At 31.3% G+C, this 6987-nt stretch overlaps 1 long non-coding RNA gene across 1 annotated transcript; it reads left to right on the top strand.

The window, feature by feature from the left end:
- Nucleotides 1-4548: 4548 nt before the first annotated feature.
- Nucleotides 4549-6675, top strand: LOC110719478. The gene is made up of 2 exons (XR_002511102.1): nt 4549-5571; nt 5751-6675. It is a non-coding gene; the product is annotated as an uncharacterized LOC110719478 (long non-coding RNA).
- Nucleotides 6676-6987: the final 312 nt, after the last annotated feature.

Genomic DNA, 6987 nt, shown 5'->3' with positions numbered 1-6987 from the left:
GTGCCGCTGTACCCTCTCTAATTTAGTGATTTAGTGGTATCGTCTTGTAATTTGCTATTCTCAAAAAAAAATATATATATATATATATATTATAACCAAAGTACTTGAACAGAACATAATGCAATGCCTGAGTATCATAGGCTTATCAATATAATGTAGTTAGTTAGGCTATTATATCTAATCCTCCACGAATTACTGCCTAACAACATCTTTAAATTTGACAGTCGCATGCGATTCCACAACTTGTGATATGAAAATTAGTTTGATGGGGTTGAACCATTTTATTTTTGAGAAATTCTCAATGATAAGCCTAGTTTTGAATAATTTTCTTTGGTAGTCAAACCAAAAGTTTACTTTTCAATAATAATCCCGCTTCATCCACATTCTTAAGTAGAGGTGTCAATTCGAATGATCGAATCGGGTATGATGATGAGGTCGGGTCGGATCAATTTTTAAAGTTGTGTCATGCTAAATTATTATGTTCACGCCAGTCCAAATCTGAATCGGATGTTTTTTAAATCGGTTTCGGATCGGATCGGATCAGATATGGTTTTGTCACCTCCATTCTTAAGTGTAAAAAAAAAAAAAACCGCTTATAAAAAATATATAACAAAAACATATGATTATTATCTATTGATCCTTAAAAGAGAAAGGGAAAACTTAACCACCTATATTCACATTGTTGTTATAATTATAGTAATGACAACACATCATAATATTAAAGGGTTCTTATAATTGCTCTTTTAAATAAAATCACAAAAAATAACTATCTTGACATTGCATAAAACTCTCAGAAGTTGAGAATTAAAATTAAGTTTGATGACGACAACAACAACAAAGCCTTAGTCTCAAAATGATCTGGGGTCTATAAGACGTGACTAAGTTTTACGCTGGCCGCCACAAACCTACCGCAACTCTCCTCCTTAATCCAGGCTTGAAACTAGTAGTGATGAATGCCATAAAGTGATACTTACCGGCGGTGAATACCACAAAGTGACTAGTAAAAAAAAAACCAAAATATTGAATTACTCTCTCCGGGTCTCAATAAGTGTTACACTTATCAAATGCGGGCGTGTTTTAATAAGTGTTACACTTTCTTTTTTTATTGGCAAAAAGCTACATTTTAATATTATATGTCTCTCCTCTCCTGGTCCCCACCCAAACCCACTACATATTTTTTTATTATTTATTTCCTCTTACATTTATTACTTTTCAATAAATTATTAACCCCACTATTTTTCTTTTATAATTTTTTAATACTTCAACTACCCCACTTACCTCTTATTTTACCTAAGTCAATTAAATTGTCTAAAACTAAATGTCGATCAAAGTGTAACACTTATTAAAATACGGAGGGAATATTACAACAATAACAAAGCCTTAGTCCCAAAATTGAGTTACTATTGGGATGAATTCCGGCAACACCTAGACAACCGACACATATTCGAGCCAACTTTTTGGTTGTATTTGTCCCAAAATACGAAGTATAGCCACTGGGCCTAATAGACTCAAGTGCAACATTTTGAGACTGGTGGGCTGATATGTATGAGCGCCCAACAAATGGAACACCCCAAGTCTAGTTGAGTTTGCCCTTAATCAATTCAGTAACTTCAACTTTTTCAAAAATTTTAGTCAATTTATTGCGTTTGTAATATCTAACAGGGTTCATCTTATAATTAATTGGTTATAGTTAGAGTAGCTATTAAAAAAAATTCAGTCACCCTCACTTTTTTTTATAGAGTTTGTAAATTGATTGTTGATCAAGAAAACACTTTTTTTTTTTAGATTGTTACAAGAACAAGTGATGAGAATTGATCTTGGGATTGTTTGGGAGGAAAGCTCTAACCACTTAATTAGGAAATTACTATGGGATCACATCTTTGCAATTCATGTAAGCTTCATATTTTAATAACAAAATTAATATACCTTATCTTTCAATTTTTTTTATTATAGTTTATTAATTAATTAATTAATTAATTATTATTATTATTATTATTATTATTATTATTATTATTATTATTTGAACTCATTACTTTCCTTGTTATTTTACTCCTATTTATAATTTTGCAACTATTCATAATTTGAGAAAATCATCTAGGGTATTCTATGCATAAAAAAAGACATAATCATGTATGGAATAACTTGATTCACCTCAATACCTGTTTTATGTTTATTTACGGAGTATGTGTTAATATTCTTAGAGAGAATAAATATAAATTGCAGCTCATTTAATAAAAAAAACGGATTTTTTTGTGAGAAATTACCTAATAAAGCACAAAATTTGTGAGAAACTATCTAATAAAAAAAAATTGTAAGAAACTACATAATAAAAGGTAAAGTGTTGTAAAAGACTACCTTTGGCTAGATTTCAATCTTTGACCGACTTTTCCGGCATTGACCCACCATTAAACACCTCTAAAACCACCCGCTTTGATCCTCAAAACCAACACAACCCGCTTGAAACTACCTCTACTAAGCCGAAACCACCTTCTAACCCCAAAAACACCCAAAGAAAGTGGTTTTCGAGGTTCTTTTAGTGTAGAGTCAATGTCGAAATAATTGGTCAACATGGAAAATCCGGCTAGAGGTTACAACTAAGGGTGTCCGTTCGGTTTTCGGTTTGGATTTAGTCCAAATCCGATCCAATCCGAAATATAATTCGGTTTTCAATTTTCCAATCCGATCCGATCCGAATTTCTCTCTTGATCCAATCCGATCCAATCCGAATTACAATTCGGTTATTTGGATCCGATCCGAAAATCCGAATTATAATACATTATTTTTTTAGCGCCTAATACAATTATAAAAATAAAGCTTTACTATAAATAAAAGTCTTCAAAATCATGATTAAAATACATAGTTCAACGTCAAGTCATTAATTAATTAATACAAAGTCTCTCTAATTTATTTTATGTAGTATTTAGTATTTGAGTTAAACTTCAAAATATACAGAAATCCATATTTATACAAGGTTAATTTTACAATTCGGTTTTCGGTTTGGATTGGATCCAATTAGGGTTAATCCGATCCAATCCGAAAATCCGAATTTCCAAAAAATCTCAATCCGATCCGATCCGATTTAAAGTTCGGATCCGATCCGAATTGATAATTCGGTTTGGATTGGATTGGATTTCGGTTTTTATCCGAATTATGGACACCCCTAGTTACAACATTTTTCCTTTTATTTGGTAGTTTCTTACAACATTTTTTTATTAGGTAGTTTCTCACAAATTCTGGATTTTATTAGGTACGTAGTTTCTGATATAAAAATCCTAAAAAATATAACCAATAAATTTTGGTGGGACTCATGCCACCTAGGCCACACTATAAATTCATCAATGTTTCTATCGTTCCCAATATCAAATTAAAAATAAATGATAATATTTTTTTTGGTGCTCTACCTGGTTCACCCTTTGGGCTAAATCGGATTCGGGGCTCTGATTGGTTAGGTTCCAGTCCCCTCCCAATTGTTATTGCGGGGGATCGAACGCGCAGTCCTCCCTACCAAGTACAATCTCAATTTTCACTGCACCAACAACCAATTGGTAAAAATAAATGATAATATCAATCATCCTTAAGTGTAATTAGAATTTTACATTTGTGCAAAAATCTAGCCACACTTAAGGACTTGTTCTCTTCACCTGAAACAAGTAGATCTGGTCTGATTTTTTTAAGGTCTGATTTGATCTGAATTTTTATTATCTGGTCTGATCTGATTTGATTTAACAATTTGACTAAACTTTGATCGCATTTTAATACTAATCTATAAAGAAAAACATTATCAAAATGAATCTTGTTAGATTCGTCTCATTATGAACTTTTCAAGTATGTAATTTTTACAATTTTTTTTATACGCAATTAACAATATTTAACGATAAGTAAATGAAAATACAAAATTCTGATCTAAATATTTCTGATTTGATCTGAATTTATTAAGGAATAAGTAATAAATATTTGAAATAAATTGAAGAAAACAAGTCCTACTTCCCATAATTAGTATTTTACATCTGTGCTAAATTCTAGCCACGCATACTTCTTAAATACGGAATTTTGAAAATAATTTCATAGGAGGAAATGACAATTGATCTTCGTTCCGCTGTCGTTTACAATAATACAAGAAGAAGTGAAGAATAGTCTAAGAGTCCTTCATTTAAGGACACACTGATAAATCGATTATGTGGGCAAATCACAGCACCCAAACACTAGTTTCTTGTTTTTCTCCGAGTCTTAAAGTCCTGATGTTTGGCTTTGGCTACTTTGGTTACATGGAGTAAAATGTACCATATTAGCTATGAGAAGATTCAAACTCGAGACATTCGTGATATTAAGTCCTTTACATGAAAGATTTTAAATGAGAATCGAACCCAGAATCTTCTAAAATCGGGAGAGAAGCTCTAACCACTTGAGTTATCTCTTACTCTCAAGTCTCAACTTTATTTTCTTAATTTGCATGTAATGGATATAATAAGATTAAATGTAATTTCAAGCCATTTTTCAAGGGCTTATCAGCTTATGCAGTTACTTGCCCTGTATAGGTCATGGATCGTCTTTGGATTTTACTTGGATATGTTTTTACATACCAAATACAATGTTGGTTGTGGAATCACTTAGAAGACAAGTATTTTTGACAATTATTTTTTTTTTTTTTTTGAAGAAAAGATAGAGCATACTCTTTACTAATTTTTGACAATTATAATAATGTAATCTAGTTTTTATTTATTTATTTATAGCTAGGTCTGTATTACTCTTTAGTTTATAGTAAAAAAACAAAAATCATTCACTGATTATTTCATCCAAATGGCTGATTATATATAATGGAATGACTTTTCTTTAAAAACAAAAAATAATGGAATAACTAATTAATTAATTAATTTAATTTTAAGTTTTTACTTCAAAAAAAAAAAAAACCAATAGTATCAACATTACAATTTACAAGGTTTGTTTTCATTTGTTATAACACTATTATTTCTCAAACAAAATAAAATTCAAACAATACACATATTTTTCTAAAGTGGTGGAAAAAAAAAATCCTAGACTTTTATAGAAAAATTGACCTTATATATACTTAAAAGCAAAGAAATATATATTATAATTTCCACCATATACATTTCATAAAAATAGTAATAAAATCTTTTGAAATGTCTAGATAAATTTGTGTCAAAAAAAAAAAAAAAAAAAAAAGAAATGTCTAGATAAAGTCCATAAAGAAGAAAAACTCGAATTAAACTTTGTTCGCATTTTTCATTTTTCATACACTAAAACCCACAAATTCTAAAATAGACCTGGTCTACATTAAGTTTATTGTAGACCAACTACTGTCACGTGAGCTTTCTACGGGCAATTAATTTTCGTTGTTTCCCTCGCTTCATTACTCTCATCTTAGCTCTACCAATTTTACTCTGCCCCATTTTCTCTCTCTACCATCTGCATTTTTTTTTTTATTTTTCACTTCAAAGATCGAATTACTCTCTATATGCACACTTTCAAGCTCTGTGATCTTCTTCTTCAATGGTGAAACGCAAGGTGGTGGAACGCCTCTTAGAGCGCGAGGAGGTGGAACACAAAACCGTGGTAAAATCTCTTACTTCACCTTGATTTTTCAACTTTGTAAGCTTTTTAAGGCTTTTTTTTTTTTTTGCTTGAATTTTTGTTCATTAAAAACGATTTAGGGTTTCAATTTGTTCAATCCATGTATAATTATAATTAAATTGAATTTCGTTATTTTTTTTTTAATTAGTTGTTTGATTTAGGTAATTAGGGTTTTGATTAAATTTATCAGAAGGTGTTTGTGGTGGCTGAGTTGGGCGAGTGAGGCGAGGGTGTGGTTGGCGCGAGTTAAAAGTCTAGGTTTAAGTGAAGTTTGTTAGGGAGTATAAGATGTATAATGTTGTTGTTGGTGCGACTTCGATTTTTGAAGGAATGTATTATCGTAGTAGTTGTCTGCTTCCTGCTTCTGGCAATGTCAAGATTAATTCTAATAAAGCTTTAATGGAAGGTGTGGGTGTGGGGCTTGAGGCTGTTGGTAGGAACAGCGAAGGGGAGTTGTTGGCTGTTAAACTTGATGGAGAATGATTAAAAACCTTACAAAATTATCTAATTTCCACAACCTCTCCTCCTACTAATACCAAATTCCTCCAGTGTACCAAATTATATAAGAGTTTTATGTTGCTGAAATGCACAACTCGGGTAGCATTGACGCTAAAATATTATACAGCTCATTTCACATATCAGAGTAAAATCTTACTTTTACACCCTGTTCCACATATGTGATGGTTGCGAGAATGCGAGGTTCGAAATGCTAGCTTGAAATCTGAGTTATGTGAAAATCAAGCTCATATGTGATGCTTGAATGTTTGTAATGCTATCAAGGAGACGAAATGGCCGTTGATGATATTATACTTGCAGGAGAGCAATGTGAGTGTTTTTCTTTTAATCATGTTAGACAAAATGGCAATGTGAATGCGAGTTTCCTGCTAATGATGTAGAACAATCCTTTGCAAACTCTTTCCCCAAGGCTTTTTAGCTTTTGTGGATTTAGACTCTGGTTGATTTAATAATATTGCTTCCATGTTTTCCCCTAAAAAAAAGCTTTATGGGCATGATATATAAGTGACAAAAGTGTAAGTTGGGTTAGTTTAATCCATTAATTTTACTTAATTAGTTTGATTAGTTGTAGATTTAGTTTGATAAGCTTGTATGAGTTTTGTCATGCTATATCTTGTTCGTCTTTAATTTAGTGAAAATTGTTCACTTTAATTTAAAAGCCTATTAGCTCAATTGGTAGAGCATTGTGCAACTGCTCAATGATGTAGGTTCGAATCCTGCATAGGCTATGAAAAGCTGATTATCATTAAAGGGTGACTTCATTTAAATAAAGGTTTCGAATCATAACAATAGTGACTGTATAAATTGGTCAGTACATGTGTAAATATGGGTTATTATGTTAGTTTAAATAAGATTCACTATATGTAAAAATAGGGCAGCTAT

The sequence above is a fragment of the Chenopodium quinoa genome, unplaced genomic scaffold (genome assembly GCF_001683475.1).
Source record: "Chenopodium quinoa cultivar QQ74 unplaced genomic scaffold, ASM168347v1, whole genome shotgun sequence".
Classification (NCBI taxonomy): Eukaryota; Viridiplantae; Streptophyta; class Magnoliopsida; order Caryophyllales; family Amaranthaceae; genus Chenopodium; species Chenopodium quinoa.
The sequence above is the reverse complement of the archived record's forward strand: the minus strand, read 5'-3'. Positions and strand labels throughout refer to the sequence as shown.